The sequence below is a fragment of the Pseudonaja textilis genome, chromosome 8, assembly GCF_049901715.1.
Source record: "Pseudonaja textilis isolate UNSWEBS1 chromosome 8, rPseTex1.2, whole genome shotgun sequence".
NCBI lineage: Eukaryota > Metazoa > Chordata > Lepidosauria > Squamata > Elapidae > Pseudonaja > Pseudonaja textilis.
In genome coordinates, this window is record NC_141997.1 from 26,934,417 (window position 1) to 26,949,410 (window position 14,994).

Sequence of the window (14,994 nt, forward strand, 5' to 3'; positions counted from 1 at the left end):
GCTTTTCATCTTCAAACAAGCCGCTAAAACATGGCTCTTTCTGAAGCTTTGGTCGAGGTTGTTGGGGTGTGTGTGGAATAATGGGGGTGGAATTTTGTTTAATTTTGTTATAAGTCTGTTCCTTTCAATTACTGTGGTTGATTTATTTGTATATCACATTTATACCATGCCATAACTACTTTTGATGGCTCATAACATAAAAGCACCAGTAACAATTTTAAAATAAAACCCAACAGCCAGAAATATATAAATCTATTGTGCAAGGCATCTGGCAGCAGCCCTCAAAAATCCTCTGGAAAAGATTGGTTCTAAAAACCTCTGGAAGATGACTAGAATTGGAGCTAAAAAGATTTCTCATGAGAAGTCATTCTAGAGGGCCAGAATGAAGTATGCCTCTGATCTCCCCAGAAAGGAGGACAGTCACCTATTTCTCTTGGCATGGTTGAAATGGCTGGATCTATTCCATTGCAGTCCTGGGATTACACAAATATACTATTACTATGTACATGTATATACAGTTTTTAATCTTGTGAAGCTACTCCTGAAGCCAGAATAATTTTGGAATTCAGTGGCTTAGGCTAAGAAATAGCACAGGATCTTCTATGCTCATGCTTAGTTAGCCATTGCAACATCAGTGAGCCTTTATTTTATATACATACATGTTATCAAAAAAGAGTATGAAACAATTCAGGAGTTGGGGGACGAAGGTACATAATAAGTATATCCTTGTATAAGATGCCTAAAGCTAGGAGATATATCAGTTCTCTCTTCCTCCTTGACTTAATATAGTCTTTTGAATAAGGAAGCTTGATGATTACTGATCAAATATATGCAAAGATCACTTCCAGACATGGAAGGAGTTGTAAGATAGTGCTTATCTATAACAAATTGCCTTTGGCTCAGAGTTTTGACTCATCAGGAAGCTAACACAATTTCTGTCTTGAAGGCAGTGATGCTGAACTCACCTATGTCTGAAAACGAGCCAGTATCACATGAGTATTGTTGGTGAGAGTGGAAAGCTGTTTATTGGGAGTGCTGACGTGGGGATTGTTCCAGACATTGGAATGCCTGAAATAAGTTTATGTCAACAAGCCTGTTTGTCATAGTTTGCTCCAGAGTTTGCTGTATGTAGTTTGCATTGAATTTGCCATGTATATTTAAAAGAGCTGAAATATGCATTAAAATATGAAGTTCCTAGTTGTCTATATTATTGCATATATTACTTTAGCTTTAAGTATACCTTGCTACTTATACTGTAATTCTGCCAAGGTGACTTGCATACATGTCTAAGATTTTATTTCTATAGGAAGAAGCTTCTGTTTTTACATATCACTTTCTGATCTCTTCCCCCTCCCCAGAGGGTTAAAAATAGATGGCCATCTTTACCTTACAGGTAGTCCTTCACTGACAACCTCAATTGAGCCCAAAATTTCTATTGCTAAGCAAGACATTTGCTAAGTAGATTTTTCTCCATTTTCTGACCTTTCTTGTCATAATTTTTAAGTGAATCACTGCAGTTGCTAAATGAGCAGCATAGTTATTAAGTGGAACTGGGTTCCCCATTGACTTTGCTTGCCAGAAGGTCACCGAGGTGATCACATGACTCCAGGACACTGCAAGCACCATAAATACAGTTGCCAAGCATCTGACTTTTGATTACATGACCATGCAAGTCAAGGATTATACTTACAGGCCACTTCCCTTGAGCCAACTCGACAGATATCCTTGGCCTTCCCTAAGAATTTGGATGAATCCTAAACCAAAGGGGAAATGGTTGCATAATTAATAACAAAAGGGCTTATTTGTGTCTTTCCTTGTAACCAAAAGAAGATGTATCATTTTTTGGGGTGGGGTGGGGTAGAATATTCGAAGCCATTTCATTTTCAATGAAATACACCAGAATTTTATTAAAAAGAATCCAGAAGACTTAATTCTAGTTAACCACAAATCATCTTTATTAAGGAAGCAGCCAAAATGCTACTTCTGGATAGTACCATTAATACAGTAGTATCACACTACTAAAAATAAATCTCATTCTCTTGGGTATAAATAATTTACCCACATAAGTAACATTAAGTAATACCTAATTCGATGTGAAGAATATTGGTGGTGATACATTAAACACAATGCTATTTGTGCGGTTGCCTCTCCCCCTCAATCTTAGTTTCTCAAATACAGTCTTGCTCAGGATTTAAAACTATTTCTACTTCTTCTTCAAGAAAAATCCTTCAGTCGTCACTCTTCTCCTTAGTGCTTCAACTCTCCCTTCAGATGTTGTACCATTCCAGGATTTGAATGCTGTTCTGAGCCCTTTGCTGTCTTGAACTACTAGTAAATCTGTCCTAAGGGGATTGATGTTGATGGGATATGGATGCTTAAAAGACACCATTAGCTAAAAGTGGAAAATAATAACCTAATAATGCCTATATATAAATTAAGGCAACTATCACTGTGGGGAGATGCAGCTTTGCCCTCTTAAAAGCTGTTTGCAGAGACAAAACCCTGATCCCAGAGGTGATGATGGAAAGTAATGTCTGTAATGCTTGTCAGACAAAGTGCTTTGGGGTCCTTTTTACCACAAGGGAACCTGTTAATGTTTTCCTTTTGCAGAGGGTGAGGGGCATTTTTTTAAATGTCATTTTTTTCCCTAAAATGCCTGGTAAAATTCACTACTGCTCTAAGAGTATTTGTAATCTGTTACAGCACTCAGCTGAGGGCTGATAAATGGGAAAAGTCAATCTAAAGAGCAACACAAGTGATTGTTGGTGTAAACATGAATGATGCCGGGTGAATTTGGGATGTGAAATACAATATGCTTCTATTCTGGTTTGTTTTCTGAAATAGGATGAGGTGGGAAGAGGACAGAATACAGAAGGTTGCAAATATTTCGTGTGTATTTATTTATAAAACCCATTTACATGGTTACAAAAAGGGACTCTGAATTGGCAAAAATCAAAATTTGGCAACTTTAAGATGCATGAATTGTAACTCCCAGAATTCCTCAGTCACCTTGGTTCTGAATTGCCCAGTCTCATTTGTGTTGGCTGGGAGATTCTGGGAGCTGAAGTCCACATATTTTAAGGTTACCAAGTTTAAAAATTACTAAAGTTAAATTCTGCGATGATTAAATCATTGTCTAGAAGCATCCTACTTGTTAAAACAAGACGCATCATGTTTACATTTTCTACTTGGAGTTTAAGATAGCTTGCTTCAGCCTTTTAGATATCCTTCAGAGTCACGTATGGGAATTATGCCATATGTGCTTCCTGCCATCTTTTCCCCAATCCTGCACATTTGTTAATGAGCAAAAACTTCACTTCAACTCTACTTGGCAGTAATTTATTGGTCATTCAATCTGTTTTACAACCCTAATTTGTGTTTTGATGATTAATCCTTGGATCTTTTCCAGGGTTCTAGGAGTTTTAGAAAGCATCTTTATTTTTTTTTTATTCCCTAGCTTGTTTCAGTTCAGTTCACTATGTCTTATGAAGATCTTTTACCAAATAGCTTTTAAAAGATAGCATAACCAGATTATCTATTTTTTATGTTAAAAAAAAACACATGACAATTATTTTACCTTAAAATGTTTGGCAAAAATATACGTATGTTAAAGCTTCATCAGCTGACTTGGAAGGAAACTTTTGATTTTGAACTTTTATTACAGGTGACAAGACTTTTATCAAAATAATATAATTCTAATTTTTGCTTAGTTTTCTGAGATTAGGTTAAAAGCTATCATAAAAGTATCAATTTTACTATGATTAAGCAAATTGATATTTCAAGTATATCACTAGTGGAAACAGGGTTGTGGTTGTGTTCATATTGCTTAGATTAATTTTACTGACCAACAATTTTTTTTCAAAAGCTTTGCTTCTTGAAAAACTTTTGGTGATTATAATAGATGCCTTCACACTAAACAGAATAATAATTTCAGAATGACTGTATCATGTAGGAATCTTGAAATATATGAAATTAACTTTTAACAACTATAATGTATTTAATTGCATAATGTTTCTGACATGCGGCATGAGTTCAACTGGGGCTAAAAGGGTTTTGTTGCTGATTTTCATTTGTAATCAGTGTCCAGTGTGTCTCCATGCATTGTCCAGCAATGTTCAGTCAACATTGATAAATTCCAGTTGTCCTGATACTATTTTTCCATTGTGACCATGTCCTGATGAAAGCTTTCACCATGTTCATCACTGGTTGCACCTAGATTTTTGCTTAAAAGTCCAAGTGTGAATGCAGAAAATGAATCTTCAGTGAGATATTGCATTTTATGGTCTTATATGCTATAAGAAGTTTGTCAACCAGCTGAATGTAGTTTGGTGTTTTGTAGTTGTCAAGAAAATTCTCAATTCTTCTGCATGGAAAGCTTTCCGTGTGATCTTATCTGGCCCCACCAACAGATCTTTGAACTGCTTGTCATTGATGACATATGTGATCTATGGACCAACAAAAATGCCTTCCTGAATCTTGGCTTCAGTTATTCTTGGAAATATCTTTCTCAAAAAATGAAAACTTTTACCTTCCTTGTTTGTCACTTTCACAAAGTTTTCATCAGTTTGAGCTTTAGGTGAAACACAAACAAAAATATCTTTGTCAGGTCAATAGTGGTTCATGTGTCATGTTTTTCTGTCCAGAAACCAAATTCTTTCAGAGTTGCCATTCTTTTTAATATAATGCAACTCTCTTGCACAACTGTCCAATTCACACATGCAACAGTAATTGGTATAGCCGAGCTGTGTTCCAAGCAGCAGAGTTACTACTTTTAGATTTCCACAGATATACGGTGTACAGGGTGTGCTTCAACAGCAGCTCCATGTTTTCGTATGTTTCTTCCATGTGTGCTTCAACAGCCAACAGTTACTGAAGGGTGTATATTTCTATTGTATAAAAACAGAGGATTTCTATAAAATGGTATATAATAGGTTAAATTTCAAGTCATTTTCATGATTAATAACTAAAACTCTATATGAAAACTCCAAAGTATTCAGGAAGCAAAAATCTATATTGTCTGGTGATTTTTAGCACTAGCAGCTGCAGAAAAGCAAATGATAAAATGCACACAAAAATATTACAACACAAACTATACGGTTCACATATATGCATCAGAATTTGGGATGTGTTTTCCAACTTTAGGAATTTAGGAATTAGATAGGCATTTTTGTTGTAACATCACAATGTAAATTGATCATTTTTGTATCGCTATGGCTTGAACCAGATGCCAGTGGCATTTGTGTGATGTGTGCATTTGCACGGTGGGAGTTGGTTATATAGTACTAACTTTGCCAAAGATTTCAGAAACAATCCTTGCTTTTTTGACAGGCTATAAAAGGTCTCTGCTAGAAAGAACCATTTTATGTAAATCAAATAATATTTAGAGGTCATAATCACATACGGATTTTTCAGAGGCAGATTAGTCTTCCAATTTCAGAATGTCATTCTTACTAAACTGCAATCACGAAGACCATATATCAATTTCTTGAACAGGTAGATTGAACTAGCTCAACTATTCTGCAACATATATGTTTATATAGCAGAACACCAATCATATTTAATAAAATATATCATCCTAATTCAGCACTGGTCTCTATACCCTGTGCTATTTTATGTGTCATGAATGACCCTTTGGGGCCCAGTGCTATCAGAATCAGGATCAGGAAAGGCTGTACTGGAACAAGGTTTTCAAATGTAATCCTGAATTGGATTCAATTGGGGGATCAATTAATTAATTTGAATCCTGATTAGTTGGACATCCTATGAGTGGATAACTGAATATATAGATTGCCTTGGCCTGCATGTCTTGGTCTGCCTATATAGGTTATTTGACAGGAAAGAACAGGTAGCTCTAATGTGCTAATAGAAACATCAGTGTCAAAAGCAGCTCAAATAGCTGCAGTGATAGGGAACATTTTTTTTTACTGTACTATCATTATTTACAGCTGTTTCTGAACAAGAATTACTTAGCCATAGTCACCCCTGCATTGATAACCTTGTTACTTTGTTTTATGTGGGTCCCTTATTTATAGCCCAGAAATTTGAAGCCACTGACAAATGAAGTGGCCGTACTGTAAGATGACATGTTTATCTCTGACATATAACTTCATAATTGAGAGTGTTGGCTCTTTACTGCTGTACCACATTTATCTTTTGACATTAATTTATAAGGCTTAAGCAGTTGATCTATATATGATTCTTCCATGTAGATCTATTAGGATTCTCCACATATGTCACAATTAACTTCCATCAATCAGAAAACAGAACATTTCTGCCATGTTGCCACTCCATGTAACATCCTATTCTTAAATCATATGGCAATTTTAATTTAGGCAAATGCACCATTTCAAAAGTAGGAAGAAATATCTGATTATGACTAGTAATTATATTGAAAAAAAAAACCCCACTCCATCCTTCCTTAAAAGAAAGCTGAGGTTCTCAAGGATATTAAACTTCAATCAGGAGGAAAAATCCTGAGGGCTACAATTCCCAGAAGTTCCATCAGCCTGTATATGGAAAGGAAGTTGAGGAGTGAAATTCAGAAAAATCTGCTGAGTCACAATGCATCAAACTTAATCTCCATTTCATCTATGAGAAAACCATCCTACTTAATGCAGGGGCATCAAACTCACACGTCATGTCAGCATCACACGACACCCCTGCATTAAGTAGACTGGTTTTTCCCTTTTGCTAAACCAGATATGGGCATGGCCAGTGCATGACACATCTGGCCCACAGGCTGGGAGTTTGACAGCCCTAACTTAATGGATCAGAAACATGTTTTAAGAGGGTACTTTAAGATGGACTCCAGCATGAGTCCGAAAGCTCGGAAGACAAAACATCTGGTCCCAGTGAGTGACCCAGATTGAATCCTGTGCAACATTATCCTGGGACACATATATTCACCATTTGTGGGAGTCCTTTATTATTCTATAATATGCCATGTCAAATCTCCTGTAGGTACCTGGACTTAGAATTACATATGGAGATGGTAACTGTTATAATGTGTGGCAGCCAATGACAGATAATTAACTGTAATCTGACTGATACTTCTCTGAGTTAAACTAAAGACTGGGCAGATGGTGGGGCTTGATAACTGTATTCCTAATTGCTATTTTTGGTTCATGTGAAGAAAATGACACTGATGGTTTTATTAGCTTACTCAAGTGATTGATATGAGATTTCAAATATTTGATCTATGTGTTCAGCTTTTCTGAAACTCAGATTCCTCTAGCCATTAGGCTTGCCCTAAATAACGGAGACTTCAATACTAGTCAATTTTTTTTTCTTAGCTTCTATGCCAGCTGATCTTTGAGACAGCTTTACGATTGTTGCTAGTGATTATTCTGGTTCCTGGCCAAGCTTAAGAGAAATATCTGGAGGCTTCAGCTAATCTAAAATGCAGTGATGTGGCTAATGGTATGGTCTTCTAGAACAACACATATTATGCTTCAGCTCTATGAGCTGCATTGGTTGTCTATCTGCTTCTGGGTCTAATTCAAGAACTGATTTGATCTTTAAAACCCTTCATGGCATGGAGCCAGCCTGATTACATCTATTCCTCCCATCAGATATGGAAAAAGAGGCTTGCTATGGGCTCCATCTCTCAAGGAACTACATTTGGCAAGATCAAAGAGGTGGGCCTTCTCTGTCATAGTGCTTGTCTTATGGAATGTTCCCCCTCCAAAGTGAGATAAACTCCTTCCCTTCACATTTTCCAGAAGTCCTTCAAGATCTGGCATTGTCCATCACAAGGGACTGGAAATACCTTGAGGTGGCTCTGTTGCTGATTGAATCTTATGCTTGCTTTAATAAAAAAAAAAAGAATATTATGTCTGTATACTATTTTGTACCTTTTTTGTTGTACACCACCCAGAGTCATTTCTTGTAAAATGGATAGCCATAAAATTTGTTTAGATAAATAAATAATCTCCCTTGTTATGTCATAAAAATGTCATAGCAGCCTGACTTGAATATCTTCCCACCAATTCCTTTCCAAGAGAAGACTGTGCTCCTAAATGGCATTGCACTAATGAAATAAAACAGAATAGTTTTGTCAGTGTCTTCCAGATCTTTTAGCTGTGTCCCATTATTAATGATTGCCTTCTGCTACCTTTGCTGTAGGAATTTCTTCTGTTACTTTATCTCTTTATAGTCGAAGGAGCATCCTGCAACTGGTGCACAGAGAGAAACTGCTTGGGAACAATCTTATCCAACACCCTTCTCATCTCTGCATGCAAGAATTCAAGAAGGAGCTTGGCTAAGATATGCATCCTAATGCAAGGAAGAACTGAAGGCGCCCACTGGAAACCAAATGGCCATTCTTACTTAATCTCTTGTCCCTGCAAAAAATCAGTGATAACAACAAATGGTCAGTATAGAATAACACAACCTGTAAATGATAAAGGATGCTGTTCTTCCCATTTAGATTTGAAAACACCACCTTTCGGATGAAAAATAAATCCAATATGTACCCACCTCAGTGCATTTGCCCAGAATCAATTGGAATATGTATTTGTCATGCAGGCCATGAACTTCTGAGCCAATGCAATGTCCGTGCCTCTACCACACAGGGGCATGGATATTAATAAAACCATTACAACTAACTGAGAAAGTTGAACAACAAATCCCCTACCTTTCCTCATTTTTCTCTCCCCTTTCCCCTCCCCTCTCACTGCTCTTTTATTTACTTTTGTATTTTGCATTTTATAATACTTTATAATCTAATTTAAAATGTTGAGAAAGTTGAACAACAAATTCCTGAACTCAGATAGGGACACGGCTGGGCAAGAGAATGGTTGGTGTACCAATAATGTCCCTTGTTTACCTCTACATCTCAACTTATAGCAGAAATATGCCCAATCAGATATATACCTGCTAATCATCAATATCCTATGTATGATCATCTCTACAATATTGCAGTGGACCAAAGATACAAGATCTGAGTAGCAAAAATCCAGATGACCACTAGATAGAAGCAAAGGGTTAACATTTTTTTTTACATGATCGGTCATACAGTAGAGCTGTTTGCAGGTTAGAATACAAGACCATGGCTGTCATGGGGGAAAGGGTTCTGAATCTCCAGATAGAGAAGGTATTGAGACATTAGTCCTCATAATTGGCAGAAGCATGAAACCTGCGGATTAACTGAAATTTATCTGTTATTTATAATATACTTACTGGCCCTGGCAGGAAATTGCAACTCTGCTTCAGAGGATCACATGAATTAGCTTCAGTTAACAGATTCAGTTAGTGGGAAGAAATATTCTCCCCCTTAACATAACACAACAATAACAATTTTCAGAATCAGATCAAGAGGACACCAGAAAAAAAATATTACAATAAAATAGTATGTTCATATAAATCTGTCAGTTGAAGGATACAGCTGGATATGCTGTGTTGGTTCCTTATCTGCCCCATGAAAAATATGTAATTCCCCATGAGTGGATCTGAAGCCAATTCCTGCAAAACTGGCAGGGATAGGCTGGGTTAGTGTGCAAACAGGATTTCAGCATGCTGTAGGCATGACACCAAGTTTCCAAGCAAAGGACTGCCTACAACTTCTACAGTACTCTCCCTTTTCCTTTCTTCACTTATATTCTTCTCTAGACTATTTGCGTTTGACTTTCCTGCAGAGGTGGTATTCAGCAGGTTCTGACTAGTTCCGCAAAACTGGTAGCAAAAATTTTGAGTAGTTCAGAGAACCAGCAAATACCACCTCTGTCTGGAGATTTTACAGCATCCTTCATCCTCCAGCCCACCAAGCCATGCCCACAGAACCGGTAGTAAAAAAAAATTGAACCCCACCACTGCTTTCCAGTCTCAATCATTTAGATTTGCTTATTAATCTCATCCTGAGGTTGCTTGAATGAGTTGTGTAGAAGTGTGGCATGGAAATTTTAATTAAGTACTGGTGACTAAGGATAAGGGTATTTCCTGGAGATTAAATGATCAGCTTGGAGAGGTTGATGGCTCTTGATTGTTCCTCAGGCCATACGCCTAACCTGTCATTAGACCCCAGGAGATTTCTGAATCTAAAATTAACCCACATGCACAATTAATATATAAGTGGTGTGATGAAACCTACGAGAGCAAAAGCATAGAGGTTACTTACCAATGGCAAAGGTTTGGTGTTACTTTCATGTCATATAAGTGAGACATCATTGATCTTATCCATGAACACAGGGATTTATGCCCCCACCCCCCGAAAATAGTTTTATTATATTTTCTCAGATAACAAAGAGAATGAATGCCTACATTTATTCTGGCTGAGAGAAGCAAGAGAGGCACTCAAAAGAGTGTGTATAGATTTCATTTGTTTATTATTGGTATATTTATATGATTTATGTTGAGATGCCACCTTGGAAAAAATAAAAATAAATATTGTAAACAATATGGGATCTGAAAGTTCATGACATGGTGTGTTTATAAAGCTAAGCAGGCTGGAGGGACCTAGTAGATGAATAAGATACTGCTTGGGAAACCCAAAAATATTACTAAGAATTCCATGCTGGAAGAAGTTAAGCACAATAAATTCAATAGTTTTTTTTTTATTGATTTTGCCTGTTTAACCTTAAGAGGAAAACTTAATCTTTTAGAACAGGTGTGTCAAACTCACATCGTCACAGCGATGTCATGTGATGTATTGGGACATTTTTCTCCTTCGCTAAACCAGGCATGGGCGTGGCCAGCATGTGACATATCTGGCCCATGGGCCAGGAGTTTGACAGCCTTGTTTTAGAAGATTGACTTCCATTGGCTGATACTACTTCACTTCCTACTTACATTATGATCTCTGAAAATGGTGATCTCTTGTGTCTCTTTGATTTTTTGTATAGTTGTCCATTAAACTGAAAGTATATGGTCATACAAAAGTTGATAAAATCCATGACTTGGGGTATTTCTTGGTGTATTTGGTTAAGTCAAGTGCGCTGTCATAGATTCTTTTGATAGTTTTCGTTCTACGGATGTAAAGAGTGCTGTGACATCAAATGAGACCATGATTTCATCTTCATTTATGGTTAGGGGAGTTGATGGAAATTCCAGATTCTCATTGACCAGATTGATATAGGCTCTAAGGTGCTGTCCTAAAGGCTTAAAGTCAGTTTTTGTCTACATCACAGGTGTCAAGCTCACCACATCACTTTGCCGTCACATGATGTGTCGCAACATTTTTCCCATTCATGGAGCTGCGGTGGGCGTGGCCTACAAGTGACGCATCCAGCCTGAGGGCCACCCATTTGACATTCCTGCTCTACATACTATAAATGGTAATAGTTTCCAGGCTGAAACATTAAACTCAGGATAGATAACTGTTATGACTCTATTTAAAGAGTTGATCATGTGAATGTATGAATATAGCAAAAAGACTAAAAAAAAGTATTGCTGCTACTAAATCAGTGGTGGGATTCAATTATTTTTACTACTGGTTTGGTGGGTGTGGCAGGGGAAAATACTGCAAAATCCCATTCCCTCCCAACCCCACTAACCCGCTCTCCAGCTCCATTTACCTGTGCAGGGCAATAAAAGAAGACCTAGCCAATTAGCTGGGACTCGGGAGGCAAAGAATAGATGAGGGCGGGGCCAGTCAGAGGTGGTATTTGCTGGTTCTCTGAACTACTCAAAATTTCCGCTACCGGTTCTCCAGAACTGGTCAGAACCTATGAATACCACCACTGTCCTAAACATACAGGATGTTTCCCTTCCCTTTGTAACATTTAGTGTGACTTTCATAGTAATGTGATTTATCATGCTGTGGCATGTAGAGACAATATGAGTAAATACTTGCAGCCTCAGTGTGGTGTTCCTGATTTGGTTAATTTTGAAGAAAAGGAATTTTACCATTTTTTTTTTATATACAGTATATAAAACCCATGCTGCTTTTTCACACATGTACAACCTTTCCCCCTAAAGTACCATCTAGATTCTGCAACAAGAATTTATAATCCTGATATAACTTCAGGATATGAAGTTGGGAAACATCCACTTACTCTCTCAGGCTCATATTTGTTCATCTGTCTTCCTGTCTACTGGTTTATCATTCCATTTGTCAGACTGCTTTCACTCTTTAGAACTTTCTGCCAAAATCACATTTATTTATTTATTTATTTGATTGATTGATTGATTGATTGATTTATATCCTGTCTTAACTTTGCAGAGCCTCCTACTTTACTCCACAAAAAAGCCCTATGAGGTAGATTGAGCTGAGAGAGAATGATTAGTCAAAGTCACCCAGCCAGCTTCCATGCCTAACTGAGGTCTAAAATCCAGAGTCTTCTGGTTTCTAATCTATCACTTTAGCTACTACACAAACCATCTCTCACTCATAATCACTTCAAGTTTGGCTCGGTTAGCTGTGCAAAACTAAGCCTCCTATTTCAATGTATAAAGAATGCTTCTTCAAGATAAAAAGAGATGGACTTGACATGAATGTCATTTTTGTTTTCCTTCCTAGATTTCTTGATTAGAAAAACAGTTCCGTCATGATGGACTAATGGACTAATGCTTCTTGATCCAGGGATATAAGAAACAGAATTCAATATAGGCATTGAAAGATGTTGCCTAGATGTATGGTGTATTGTAAATTTTAGGAATGTCAGCAGAAGTGATACCTTGTTTTCAGCCTTATACAGTAGACCAGACTTAGAAGCAAGATGACCTGTGCTGAGTTGTTTTATTTTTTATTTTTAAGAGGAACTAAATAGGCCATTTTCTAAACCCTCTACTTTGGCTGACATATTTTGGATTCAGAAACTAACTGAACTTGGTTAAAGCTGGACAACAAACCTTGATGAAATAGTAGGGTTATGTGCTAGTCCAGAAAGTTGAAAAGTACCCCACAAGAAGGCAATGAAAAACAAGTTAAATATCATTGCCAAGAAAACTACATGTTTTTTTTCCATAAAGTTGATAGGATTTGAGTTTTACTTTAATGCAAGGACATGTCTTAAACAAATAGTTTGTAATTACTATTTTGATGATAAAAGGAAATCTGTAGTTACCATTTTCAAATATATGATTATTATTTATCAGGACAAGGAACAAAGCATTTCATGCAATTCAATATATATTAGGACTTCAATATATATTATTCAATATATATAATTAGGACTGCAGAAAAAACAATTACTACCAACCTGCCTTCAATCGAGGACCTATATACTGCATGAGTCAAAAAGAGGGCTGTGAAAATATCTACAGACCCCTCACATCCTGGACATAAATTGTTTCAACTCCTACCCTCAAAATGATGCTATAGAGCACTGCACACCAGAACAACTAAGCACAAGAACAGTTTTTTCCCAAACACCATCACTCTGCTAAACAAATAATTCCCTCAACACTGTTCAACTAATTACAAAGTCTGCACTACTATTACTATTAATCTTCTCATCACTGCTTATCACCCGTTCCCTCCCACTTGTGACTCTATGATTGTAACTTTGTCGCTTGTATCCTTACGATTTATATTGACTGTTTCCTAGTATGGTTTGATTATTGTACCCTATGACTGTTATTAAGTGTTGTACCTTGATTCTTGACTCTTGATGAATGTATCTTTTTTTATATACACTGAAAGCATTTGCACCAAGACAAATTCCTTGTGAGTCCAATCACACTTGGCCAATAAATAATTCTATTCTATTCTATTCTGTTCTATTCTATTCTATTCTATTCTATTCTGTTCTGTTCTGTTCTGTTCTGTTCTGTTCTGTTCTGTTCTGTTCTGTTCTATTTCCAAAACTGGGTTGCAAATTCTTTTCAACCACAAGATGGGAGCAAAGGGTTCAAGTTTTAAGCATCTCTGCTCCCATCTAATGTTTTGCTGAGGGCCAGTTTGGTCTAGTGGCTCAGGCACTCAGCCAAGAGTAGAAAAACCTGAGTTCTAACCCTAGAGTTCTAACCCTTAGGCACACAAAGCCAGCTGGACAACTTCCTGGGATAAGAGTCCTTGCTATCACCCAAGGAAGAAAACAATGAGAAATAATTTCCAACAATGTTACCAAGAACACTGTATGGATTTGCTCATACATTTCCCAGGAGAAAAACTAATTTAAAGGCCCTCCCCCTCTCTTCCCCCCAAAAGCTCATTGAATATTTTTTGCAGCCCAGATTTAGGCTGTAATAATTATTGAATGTAATTGCTCATAGTTAGGAAAATTCTCTTTGTTTGGAGAAAAATGTAGTGCATTTAATGCAGAGTCTTCAATCTTGGCAAGTTTAAGACTTGTGGACTTCAACTCCCAGAATTCCTCCTCCAGTCATGTTAGCTCAGGAATTCTGGGACTTGAAGTCCACAAGTCTTAAACTTGCCAAGATTGAAGACCCTTGATTTAATGTCACATATGAAGAACTACTAACTTTCAGTATTAAATGCTATGACTTTGCCCTTAGTGGAACTTATTTCTGAACTGACACGGATAGGGATGTATTGTAACTCAGGTAGAAATATGTTTAAGTCTAAATCAATTTCAATATATATTTTCATTCATTGTTCAAAAAGAATCAAACAACAAACTCTTCATGATTACAAAATATTATTAGCCCGGCCCAATGACATCAGTTACTACTACGAAACCTGGAAGGGGCATTTGACATTGCTTAACTAAATCCATATGAGCTTTTTGTTCCCAAGTCTTGAAATAAAACTTGCCCTAACACATTGTGAGCCAGGATGACTTCATGAGAAAGTGCCACCCTGGCTTGCAAATTCCAATTATGAAATCAAACCCATAAGATAAACTTCAGAAATCAATATATAGCTTTATTTCTCTTGGTGGGTCATCTGCTGCTTCTGATCATCATTTAACATCTTCAATGCTAGAAATCTATATAACATCTGGAAATAATATTTTCCCATCTTTTTAATGTGCATTTTGTTAAATCATTTTGTGGCTCCAGTTGAACTGAAATGTTACTAAGTGGGAGTTGGGAGAACTTAAGTTAAGGAACATCTTATTGCTCCTTACTGTTTTTGTTTTACTCTGTGATTGT